Genomic DNA, 13,124 nt, shown 5'->3' on the forward strand with positions numbered 1-13,124 from the left:
GAGGTGGCCGAAAGCAAGGTCAGATTCGGAAGGAGAGGTGTCCTGATGCCCTCCTCTTGAAAGAGTTCAAGTCGTAGGCAGGAGGAAATACAGATGAAGGAAGATTGCTGTAGAGTTTACCAGCATGACGGATGAAAGAGTGAAGATGCTGGTTAACTCTTGCATAAGGGGTGTGGACAGTATAGGAATGAGCATGAGTAGAAAGTCGTGTGCAGCGGGGCCGCGGGAGGGGGGGAAGCATGCAGTTAGCAAGTTCAGAAGAGCAGTCAGCGTGGAAATATCGATAGAAGATAGAAATAGAGGCAACATCGCGGCAGAATTTAAGAGGTAGAAGACTATCAGTAGGAGGAGGAGAGCTGATGAGACGAAGAGCCTTAGCCTCCACTCTGTCCAGAAGAGCTGTGTGGGTGGAGCCCTCCCAAAAGTGAGATGCATACTCCATACGAGGGCGGACAAGGCCCTTGTATATGGATAGCAACTGCGCGGGGGAGAAGAACTGGCAGAGACGATACAGAACGCCCAACCTCGAGGAAGCTGATTTAGCAAGAGAGGAGATATGAAGTTTCCAGTTGAGATTTTGAGTTAAAGATAGACCGAGGATGTTTAGTGTTGAAGGTGACAGCTGAGTGTTGTCGAAGAATAGGGGATAGGTGTTTGGAAGATTGTGTCGAGTTGATAGGTGGAGAAATTGAGTTTTTGAGGCATTGAAGGACACAAGGTTCCTTCTGCCCCAATCGGAAATGATAGAAAGGTCTGAGGTTAAGCGTTCTGCAGCCTCCAGTCTGGAGTCGCGTACTGTTGTGATGGTCTTCTACTGAAAGATGTTGAATAATGCAGAGAGTCGTCGGCGTCAGTGGACAGGACAGTTTGTTATGGAAAGCAGATCATTGATGAATGACAGGAAGAGAGTGGGTGATAGGACAGAGCCCTGTGGAACACCACTGTTGATAGGTTTAGGGGAAGAGCAGTGACCGTCTACCACCGCAGAGACAGAATGGCCGGAAAGGAGACTGGAGATTAAGGAATAGAGAGAGGGATAGAATCCGAAAGAGGGCAGTTTAGAAAGCAAAGACTGGTGCCAGACTCTATCGAAAGCTTTCGATATGTCTAGCGCAACAGAGAAAGTTTCACCGAAACTGCTAAGAGAGGATGACCAAGAGTCAGTTAAGAGAGCAAGAAGATCGCCAGTAGAACGCCCCTTGTGGAATCCATACTGGCGATCAGATAGAAGATTAGAAGTGGAAAAGGTGCTGTTGAATCTTCCGGTTAAGGATTGATTCAAAAGCTTTAGATTTTTTATTTATTTATTTTTTTTTTTTTACGTTGTTGCCTATTGTGCCGGTAAGCATCTTCCCGGTGGGGCCTGATGGTCGGCCCAAGGCTTCTTCCAGGTGGGGCCTGATGGTCGGCCCATCCCGTTCTGGCGCAGGCGAGTGTTTATAGTGGCGCCATCTTGCATTGGCTCATGCTGCCCCCCGGAACTCGTTCTTGATTCGCTTGGACGGCTTCCTCTAGAGTCCGGGTTGATGGGTGGTCTTCAGGACAGCATGTGGGTAGTTTTAAGCCACTCGGCGGTGACTGAAAAATCCGAGTGGTAGCGTGGGGATTCGAACCTGCGTTGTCCATCACGCGGCGAATGTTGGTCCAGTACGCTACCAGTTCGGCCACCGCCTACCCTACATGAAAGTAAAGCTATTGGGCGGTAGTTTGAGGGATTGGAGCCGTCACCCTTTTTTGGTACAGGCTGTACAAAGGCATACTTCCAGCAGGAAGGAAAGATAGATGTTGATAGGCAGAGACGAAAGAGTTTGACCAGGCAGGGTGTCAGCACAGAAGCACAGTGTTTAAGGACAATAAGAGGCACTCCATCAGGTCCATAAGCCTTCTGAGAGTTGAGGCCAGCGAGGGCATAGAAAACATCATTAGGAAGAATCTTAATAACAGGCATAAGGGAGTCAGAGGGGGGATGAGTAGGAGGAATATGCCCAGAATCATCCAAGATCGAGTTCTTACAGAAAGTTTGAGCGAAGAGTTTAGCCTTAGAGACAGATGAGACGGCAGTGCTGCCGTCGGGGATTCCGGACAACAATAGTATTTTAGGGTCAAATATCTTTTACCACGAGTTCTACAAACTAGATTCTGTTCGGTACTTGCCAGATTAAATATTAGTCTTCGTGGAAACTATTGGAAAAATGGTTCTAGCTATATATGCGGCAGGAGAGTATGAAAGATGCAAGAACGGTGTAAGCTTTGTCGCGAGTATTTAGCTTGTAATAACTGAATGGTAGGGTGTTTCTCACCAATGCACCAATTTACACGTATTTTTCACTTATACGCGATATTTTATGGGGTGGCCACCAGATGTCTCACGCACCTAGACTCACACGGTGCCGCGGCCACACACCTGAGCTCAGTTCTTCCCGCGCGCCATTTGAACAACAATACAGTACCCACGCTGCCACGCTACTCAACAACAACAACAATACCCTCGCTGCTGTGCTACCACGAGGGGAAGGGCAGCCAGAGGAGGAACCACGAGAGGGAGAGGAGTCAGAGTGATACAGTAGGCAATAAAGGTACGAACCTACCTCTTGTTTGATTTACATTGTTTTTGATTTACGCCACCTCTTCAAGGACACAATACTCGCGTAAATCGAGAGTTACCTGTCATAACCATAAGCAGCCAACACTTGACACACCCATCGTCACACAACGAGAGGAACAAACTTGGTGGAGGAACTGTTTTTGTGTCTCAAGCGAGGGTAGTGGGCCTAACCCGGTAGCAGCGGGGATCATGTTTCTTAATGGTCCCTCAAGCGAGAAAAATGAGAAAAAATCACCCCTCACACAAACCATTTCATAATATATATCAAAGCATTTCTGATCAGATTATGTATCATCTATTTTGGGGGGTTTATATCATGGCACAAATTTGCCCCGTCGCTGCTACACGGTAAAGCCACAAATTTGGCCTGTCGCTGCTACCGGGCTAAACATTAACTTATTTTAATTTCTTTGTATATTTATATATGACCCATGAAACATTCTGGAGTGAAATCAAAGTATGTGCTTATCATTGCATTCATTCATACACACTTGGGTTATATTTCTGTGGTTTCTGATTTACATAATTGAGTAAAATTCTAGCGTAAAAAACGCTCACAAAATCTGACACTTGTAAAACTGAAAGTAATAATGTATGTCATGCCTCCAGGAAGGCCAAGGAAGACGTGGAGAAAGGTGGTGGAGGAAGATATGAGGAGGCTGAACATCACGGAAGAAATGGCTATGGACCGGCAACAGTGGAGGAGGCTCATGTCCCGTCCAACCCCACCATAGGGAATAAATGGACGTTAAACATTGATGATGATGATGATGATGCCTCCATGAAATATACGTAAATACACAAATATGAAAGCTCAAAAAAGTCAGCAAAGTAACATCACCTGCGTTACATTATAAAAATATGCTATTCAATGAATCTTGTAGCAGCAACATGGCTCAGGCCACTGCCAGGTACAAAACCAGCATGTGGCTTTGTGCGGGAAAAGTTCGGAAGTTTGGTTTAGTCGGTGCAACATCTGTGGTCATATGCCGGAGAGAGACAGAAGGGGAAGGAATTATAGGAGAAGGGAAAAGACCCCAGGAGACAGGACACAACCCCCGATTAATATCTGGTACCCATTCACTGCTGGGTTGACAGGGGCGTAGGGTATCAGAAAAGCCACCCAAATTTTTCCACTCCGCCCAGGAATCGAACCCAGGCTCTCTTGGTTGTGAGTCGAGTGTGCTAACCACTGCACCATGAAGCCCCCCCTAAGCACACCCAAACCACTTACAATGACTAGGGAAAAGCACCCACACCCTGAATGAAGAATGTCATGCAAAGCAGGCCCTCAACCCGGAAGCAATGGGGTCCATGTTTCTTAATGGTCTCTCCAGGCGAGAAAAAAAGAGAAAAAATCACCCCTCACACAAACCATTCCATAATATATATCAAAGCATTTGTGATCAGATTATTTATCATCTATTTTGGAGGGTTTATATCATGGCACAAATTTGGCCCGTCACTGCTACACGGTAAAGCCACAAATTTGGCCCGTCACTGCTACACGGTAAAGCCACAAATTTGGCCCGTCGCTGCTACACGGTTGATTACTGGTGCAGGTATACACAGGCAGTGTTGTTTTGGTGGCGGCTTCAAGCGATGGCCGCAGTTGTCATACAAAATATGAATGTATTTTCATATTATGATACTGTTCTTTATTAAATGTTTTGTCCAAGAAAAAGTGTCATGTCCCGGGAGTTTATTTTCTCTTTTTCTATTTTCCTACACGTCCTCTGCATGTATCAAAACACACGAGAAATTAATCAGGACAAGGAGAGGGTATTCACCGGCTGTCTGGGATTGAACCCACGACCAGCGTGATGGGAGAGGCCCGTTCATCAGGCATAGTCGCTGCACTACAAAAGAAGACTATTATTCTTTACAAACACACTAATCACAGTGCCTCCTACTGGCCAAAAAACATACTGAATCCACGTCTTGTGTGGAGATGTAGGGTGCACATATTGAAGCTGATGCCGAGGAAAGCAATTCACAGAAGAGGGAGGGAGAGGGAAATAGAGAGCAGAATATGAGGGCATGAGGAAAAGGAAATACACCGGGTATTCGATATATGCGAGTTCGAAATATGCGACTAACCTAAATGTGCCAAGTATTCGTTTTATGCGAGAAAAATTCGCTACTATGCGAGTAGTGGCGCTGGTGTGACTGGTTGGTGAGGTATGGTGGCCGAGTCACCCTAGAGGGCGGCGGGTGCAAATGTTTTCCCGCACTTTCCTCGCCTGTAATTAACCTTTTCCTCCCTCTGATCCTAAAGTTAATCCTCAGGTAGGTAATTATCAGCTTAAATCGTAGACTTTGGGTGTGTTTCCCTGGAAGCAATCTTTAGTGCCTTAGTGTTTTATTATTGTGAAACGGTGCCAGAATAAATATTTAGAGGGTTCAAAAATGTGTCGTGGAACATAACCCCCTATAATTAATGGGATGATAGGTTCAATATGTGCGAATTCACATTATGCGAGCTTTTTGCAGAACATAGCCCTCGCATATAACGAATACCTGGTGTATTACGACTGAAATGAAGGAAGGACAGCAGGCGGGCAGTGAATGATGGAGAGGGAAGTGAGAGAGGTGCTACAAGAGGAAATGTATTGGCAGGTTCTTAGAAGATTGGAAAGCAGAACACTAGGAGGAGGAAGAAGAGAATGGCATGTTCTTAGAAGACTGGAAAGCAGAACACAAGGAGGAGGAGGAAGAAGAGAATGGCATGTTCTTAGAAGACTGGAAAGCAGAACACAAGGAGGAGGAGGAAGAAGAGAATGGCATGTTCTTAGAAGACTGGAAAGCAGAACACAAGGAGGAGGAGGAAGAAGAAGAGAATGGCAGGTTCTTAGAAGACTGGAAAGCAGAACAAAAGGAGGAGGAGGAGGAGGAAGAAGAGAATGGCAGGTTCTTAGAAGACTGGAAAGCAGAACAAAAGGAGGAGGAGGAGGAGGAAGAAGAGAATGGCAGGCTCTTAGAAGACTGGAAAGCAGAACACAAGGAGGAGGAGGAAGAAGAGAATGGCAGGCTCTTAGAAGATTGGAAAGCAGAACACAAGGAGGAGGAGGAAGAAGAAGAAGAGAATGGCAGGTTCTTAGAAGATTGGAAAGCAGAACACAAGGAGGAGGAGGAAGAAGAAGAAGAGAATGGCAGGTTCTTAGAAGATTGGAAAGCAGAACACAAGGAGGAGGAGGAGGAAGAGAATGGCAGGCTCTTAGAAGACTGGAAAGCAGAACACAAGGAGGAGGAGGAAGAAGAGAATGGCAGGTTCTTAGAAGACTGGACAGCAGAACAAAAGGAGGAGGAGGAAGAAGAGAATGGCAGGCTCTTAGAAGATTGGAAAGCAGAACACAAGGAGGAGGAGGAAGAAGAAGAGAATGGCAGGTTCTTAGAAGACTGGAAAGCAGAACAAAAGGAGGAGGAGGAAGAAGAGAATGGCAGGCTCTTAGAAGACTGGAAAGCAGAACACAAGGAGGAGGAGGAGGAAGAAGAGAATGGCAGGTTCTTAGAAGACTGGAAAGCAGAACACAAGGAGGAGGAGGAGGAAGAAGAGAATGGCAGGCTCTTAGAAGACTGGAAAGCAGAACACAAGGAGGAGGAGGAAGAAGAAGAGGGGGAGGAAGACAGAGACAGAAAAGGACAACAACGACACATAGGAAATAAAGGTGGAAGAATACTAAATTAAACCCAGTAGCAGCGGGGATCATGTTTCTTAATGGTCCCTCTAAGCGAGAAAAATGAGGAAAAATCATCACTCACACAAACCATTTCATAATATATATCAAAGCATTTGTGATCAGTTTATGTATCATCTATTTTGTGGGTCTTTATCATGGCACAAATTTGGCCCGTCGCTGCTACGGGGTTAAAATACATAATCTAATATTTGTTGATCTCCAGTGACTTGTTTTGTTTTTACCACATAACAAAGTTTTTCTTATGATTTCTGAGGGAAACAGACGGCACACATTGAAAACAAATCAAAATCTTTTAAAAACAAATCAAAATCTATCAGGAAAAGTTGGAAAGTTTCGTTTAGTCGGTGCAACATATGTGGTCATATGCTGGAGAGACAGAAGGAGAATGAATTATAGGAGAAGGGAACAGACCCCAGGAGACGGGACACAACCCCCGATTAATACCTGGTACCCATTCACTGCTGGGTGAACAGGGGCGTAGGGTATTGGAACAGCCGCCCAAATTTTTCCACTCCGCCCGGGAATCAAACTTGGGCTCTCTCGGTTGTGAGCCGAGTGTGCTTACCACTGCACCACGAAGCCCCCGTCTATCAGGAAAAAAGGGCTTCATCCACTTACATGATGCAACACAGAAACGTATAAATAAACGTAGTAGACAAGGCATATGTGGAGTGAGCCAACCCGGCCCATGCACTTCAAGTCTAGTTAACCTGTTGACTGCGATTTCCTACAAGAAGACATCACCAAGCAACAGGAATGGATCAAAAAGTGGCTGCTATAATTCAATGAAGAAAAATGTAAAGTCATGCACCTTAGGAGGGTATATCCAGCATACCAATGCCACATGGGAAACACTCAATTATCCACCACAGAGGCAGAGAAAGACAAGAGAATATATGTTACCAGGCTATCAGTGAAGGCCAAATTAGTTCCAATTGCAGCAGACAGGTTAAGAAATCTGTGAATAGTCAGCTATTGCGGCTCAATAGAGTATATAAGAACTACTTCTCAACTCACCCATTGATGAGGCGAGAGCGCCAGGCGGCTTGAACACGAAAGAGGCAATGTTGGACCCTCAACCCATCCCACACGCCGGCTATCCTGAAACAAATTCAAATCTTTCAACACTGGAGACAACACTACAGAAAAACCAAACTGTGAAGTCTGTCTGGGCGTAGGCTCCAGAGTCCTTTCCTCCTCTGCTCTGCCACACTCCCAACACCTATCTCTTCCTCTCATATGTACGGTAAAGGTACCAGATGAGAGGAAGAGATAGGTGGTGGGACTGGGTGGCAGAGCAGAGGGGAGAAATGGACCCGAGGGAGCCTCCGCCCAAACGGACTCGACAATTTGGTTTTACAATAGGAAGTAATGAAGTCTTATAATCTTCACAAACACTAAGCACAATATGAAGGCATAAACATCAAGAAACAGGATAATATATCTTAGATATAAGAAATGATAATCATATATGAGAAAATCAAAGATCATTTTTTTGCCCTGACATGCGTAGTTCGTATTTTCATTGCAATAAAAAAATATATACATATCTATGTACCTAATAACAGATATCTTTTTATTAACCCGGTAGCAGCGGGGATCATGTTTCTTAATGGTCCCTCCAAGTGAGAAAAATGAGAAAAAATCATCACTCACACAAACCATTTCATAATATATATATATAATAACATTTTTGATCACATTATGTATCATCTATTTTTGGGGGGTTATTTCATGGCACAAATTTGGCCTGTCACTGCTACACGGTAAAGCCACAAATTTGGCCCATCGCTGCTGCACAAAAAAGCCACAAATTTGGCCCGTTGCTGCTGCACAGAAAAGCCACAAATTTGGCCCGTCGCTGCTGCACAGAAAAGCCACAAATTTGGCCCGTCGCTGCTGCACAGAAAACCCACAAATTTGGCCCATCGCTGCTGCACAGAAAAGCCACAAATTTGGCCCATCGCTGCTGCACAGAAAAGCCACAAATTTGGCCCATTGCTGCTGCACAGAAAACCCACAAATTTGGCCCGTCGCTGCTACCGGGCTAAACAGTAACTTATCTTAATTTCTTTGTTTATTTATATATGACCTATGAAACGTAGACAGACCCTTTTCAGGGCTTTCACGAGTTGTGGCTGTTGTACGGTGGACCCTAAAAAGGGCTGGCCATAAAACCCATAATTCCAGCTAATTGTAGGCGGTGGTGGCATACCGCAACCCACCATGAATGCCCTGGTTAATTGTGGTGGGTGAGTGATATTGAGGTGGGCTTTTTTGTCATAGGTGGTGCTGTAAGGTTATGGCATACTGAATTAGCTATCCATACAGTAATCACTTGTCATATTCTCTATATAAGACAACAAGCAACTCTCGGCTTGATGCCACGCATCATAAGACTATTTATTTTGTAACAAACACCACCCAAAAAGAATGGAGTTTGATTATAAGTAAATATTTTTAACGTATTTATAGTTAAGAGATGAGTACTCTGATGTACGTTCCATGCTGTTTTCTTAGTCTCAAAATGCAGTGTAATTTTGTCCTTTCTCAGCCACTTCTCGGCTTTCCCATAGCCGAAGCCCACGGGTTAATGGTCCCTCAAAGCGAGAAAAATGAGAAAAAAATCACCCCTCACACAAACCATTTTATAATATACATCAAATCATTTGTGATCAGATTATGTATCACCTATTTTGGGGGGTTTATATCATGGCACAAATTTGGCCTCTCGCTGCTACATGGTAAAGCCACAAATTTGGCCCGTCGCTGCTACCGGGTTAAAAAGATTATTTAAGGTCGACCACCTACAACCCCCCCATACTAAGGGCTGCTTTCACAGTCATTTTGTTTGTTTTGATCGTTACCAATGGCTGTTATCACCACTATAGTATTTCCACATAAAACTGGCCGGTGGGGTAGTGGCGGCTGTGGGGTTAGCCTAGCCCCGCACCTTGCCACACACTCTCAAAACCTCTCCCTTCCTCTGCAGCCGCCACTACCCCATAGGCAAGTTTCACGTGGAAAATTAAAGCGTCGATCGCCATCATTGGTAGCGATCAAAACAAACAAAAAAGTGACTGTGAAAGTGGCCCTAAGACCCACACACAACCTGGACCTTCCCAACCCTGACCAACAGAGTTGCCATGCAATCACATGTTTCTCTCTCTCTCTCTCTCTCTCTCTCTCTCTCTCTCTCTCTCTCTGTCAGTCAATCTGAATAAAAAAGATGCAATAAATGTCATGTTAATTGAGAGAGAGAGAGAGAGAGAGAGAGAGAGAGAGAGAGAGAGAGAGAGAGAGAGAGAGAGAGAGAGAGAATTTCTCTAAGAAAAAAGCTACTGCAAAATAATAGCTTAGTTTTCTTATATGCATAATAATAAGTTATTATTCATATATGCAAAATACGTAATAGCCTAGTATTCCTAAATGGTAAATAATAGTATAGTATTCCTAAATGCAAAATAATAGCCTAGATTCCTAAATGCAAAATAATAGTTTAGTATTCCTAAACGCAAAATAATAGCCTAGATTCCTAAATGCAAAATAATAGCTTAGTATTCCTAGCCTAATTTCCTCAATGTAAAATAATAGCTTAGTATTCCTAAATGCAAAATAATAATTTAGTATTCCTAAATGCATAATAGCCTACTAGTTTCCTAAATGCAAAATAATAGCCTTGTCTCCTAAATGCAAAATAATAGTTTAGTATTCCTAAATGCAAAATAATAGCCTAGATTTCTAAATGCAAAATAATAGCCTAGATTCCAAAATGCAAAATAATAGTTTAGTATTCCTAAATGCTAAATAATAGCCTGGATTCCTAAATGCAAAATAATAGCTTAGTCTTCCTAAATGCAAAATAATAGTATAGTATTCCTAAATGCAAAATAATAGCCTAGATTCCTAAATGCAAAATAATAGTTTAGTATTCCTAAATGCAAAATAATAGCCTAGATTCCTAAATGCAAAATAATAGCTTAGTATTCCTAGCCTAATTTCCTCAATGTAAAATAATAGCTTAGTATTCCTAAATGCAAAATAATAGTTTAGTATTCCTAAATGCATAATAGCCTACTAGTTTCCTAAATGCAAAATAATAGCCTAGTATCCTAAATGCAAAATAATAGTTTAGTATTCCTAAATGCAAAATAATAGCCTAGATTTCTAAATGCAAAATAATAGCTTAGTATTCCTAGCCTAATTTCCTCAATGTAAAATAATAGCTTAGTATTCCTAAATGCAAAATAATAGTTTAGTGTTCCTAAATGCATAATAGCCTACTAGTTTCCTAAATGCAAAATAATAGCCTAGTCTCCTAGATGCAAAATAATAGTTTAGTATTCCTAAATGCATAATAGCCTACCAGTTTCCTAAATGCAAAATAATAGCCTAGTCTCCTAGATGCAAAATAATAGTTTAGTATTCCTAAATGCATAATAGCCTACCAGTTTCCTAAATGGAAAATAATAGCCCAATCTCCTAAATGTAAAATAATAGCTTTGTATTCGTTAATGCAAAATGATTGCTTGGTATTCCTAAATGCAAAATAATAGCCTCGTATTCATGAATTCAAATTAATAGCATATTATTCCTAAATGCTAAATAATAGCCTAGTGTTCATGAATGCAAAATAATAGCCTGGTTTAACTAAATGCAAAATTATAAGCTGGTGTACACAGTAAAATTATAATGTATTTCTCTTGGCTACTTCATTGCCTTATTAGCAAGTTATCACAGATTGTAAAACTCTTCCCACTTATAACTTATTACAGAAGTTGTAGATACGGTAAAATATGCAGAAAACCTTACACCATATGAATAAAATCCAATATTCCTCAAAACAACTCACCTCATTCCAAGATCACGACCCCCGGGTTAAGAACCGCTGAATTAGAAGCAAGAAACAATAAAGCAATATCAGCGACAGCAAGGGAGTGTAGCGCGGGGTACTACTTACTTGAAGCACTGGGTGTTCGCTACTAACCGACTATGCACGAGTGTTGCCCGCCTATCCAGCGAGCTGCTGCGGCAAACCTTATAACTATGACGCATTTTTTTCCTATTAAGCTCAAAGAAAGGCTCTAGGACAGCAAATTATTAGTTTTTTTTTTTTTACAACAGAGGAGTCAGTTCAAGGGCATACAAAAAAGGTAACAAATGTAAAAAAAAAAAAAAAGCCTGATACTCATAACCACTTGAACCAGATCTTTAGAGAAAACCACCAGTTATCAAAACTTAATGGAGGAACAAAATCATTTACTGTATTGAAAAGTACTGATGTGTAGTAATCATGTATATTTGAAGTGGTCACAGCTCATTTTCTTATGTGCTTAGCTCATTATTATGTTTCTGAAATTTTTCACTTAATGAAAATGCCCAAAAATGAATACATAATAAATAAATAGAAAACTAAATAAATTTATCCCCTTGGCTGCGGATTTCCTACAAGAAGACATCACCAAGCTACAGGAATGGATCAAAAAGTGGCTGCTACAATTCAATGAAAAAAAATGTAAAGTCCTGCACCTTGGGAGGGGATATCCAGCACACCGACACCACATGGGAAACACTCCACTATCCACCACAGAGGCAGAGAAAAACTTGGGACTATAATGTTACCAGGCTACCAGTGAAGGCGAAATCCGTGCCAATCGCAGCGGACGGGTTAAAGTTAGCACCAAATTAAGCTTAAGACTACCCACATGCTGTCCTGAAGACCATCCATCAACCCAAACTCTAGAAGAAACTATCCAAGTGAATCAAGAACGAGCTCCGGGGGGAAGCATGTGGCAACAAAACCTGGCGGCACAATAAAACACTTGCCTGCGCCATGACGGGAGGGGCCCGACTACCATCCAGCAGGCCCCTCAAGAAAGCCTATCGGTGATATGGGCCAGCACACACACACACACACACACACACAAAAAAAAAAAAAAAAAAAAAGCATGTTAGGAACCAAAGGTACTCTACAGTATTCTGAAAATACAGCCTAACCACAATCACAGGTCCAGCACTGTTGGACTTAATAGGGGATATGTTGCTGGTTTACAGGTTTACCTTATCCTGCCCATAACCCGGTAGCAGCGACGGGCCAAATTTGTGGCCTTACCGTGTAGCAGCGACGGGCCAAATTTGTGCCCTGATATAAACCCCCCAAAATAGATGATACATAATCTGATCACAAATACTTTGCTATATATTATGAAATGGTTTGTGTGAGTGATGATTTTTTCTCAGTTTTCTTGCTTGGAGGGACCATTAAGAAGCATCATCCTCGCTCCTACTGGGTTAACATATCATATAACACATATTCAATACATCGAGTAGCAGGCTTTTTTATTGTTTCCTTTTTTTTTGTGCCCTTGTGCTGTCTCCTTTGCTGTAAAAATAGTAAATAAATAAATAAATAAAAAGACAAATCATCAAATAGGAAAGGAGAGAAAGAGAGAAGAAGAATGAAAATTAAAGGAAGAAAGAGGGAAGGAAATAAATAAAGAAAGCAAAACAAAGAGAAAGAAAACCAACCACTTCTACTACTATAACCGTTACTACTACTACAGACATGGCAAATTTCACCGGTAATTAGATAGCGCCGCATTACTGATCCCAGTTTTTTGCCCATAACTTAAAAAATGCTGCACAGAGAGGGCTAAATTTTGGATACTATATAGTTCATATGTATGTCTACCTACTGTCAAAACTTGAGGAAAATTGAACCAGAACTTTTTGAGATATGGGAATCCAAATAAATTTGCGCCGAGTTCGTGCCCATTCACTAAGTCAAGATTGGGCTATTTGGGCAAGATAACATGGCA

General features: G+C 42.2%; 1 protein-coding gene across 10 annotated transcripts in view; it reads right to left on the reverse strand.

The window, feature by feature from the left end:
• LOC126980737 (zinc finger protein 724-like) overlaps positions 1-13,124 on the reverse strand; it is a 106,515-nt gene that overhangs the window by 91,082 nt on the left and 2,309 nt on the right. For 9 of the 10 annotated variants that reach the window (XR_007733485.1, XR_007733488.1, XR_007733487.1 and 6 more), the window contains exon 2: positions 7,324-7,407. The exons of the other annotated variant lie outside the window; for it this stretch is intronic. The gene's annotated coding sequence lies outside the window, so the exon portion shown is untranslated. The remainder of the gene's footprint in view (positions 1-7,323; positions 7,408-13,124) is intronic. 10 annotated transcript variants of the gene reach the window in all.

The sequence above is a fragment of the Eriocheir sinensis genome, chromosome 45, assembly GCF_024679095.1.
Source record: "Eriocheir sinensis breed Jianghai 21 chromosome 45, ASM2467909v1, whole genome shotgun sequence".
Lineage (NCBI taxonomy): Eukaryota > Metazoa > Arthropoda > Malacostraca > Decapoda > Varunidae > Eriocheir > Eriocheir sinensis.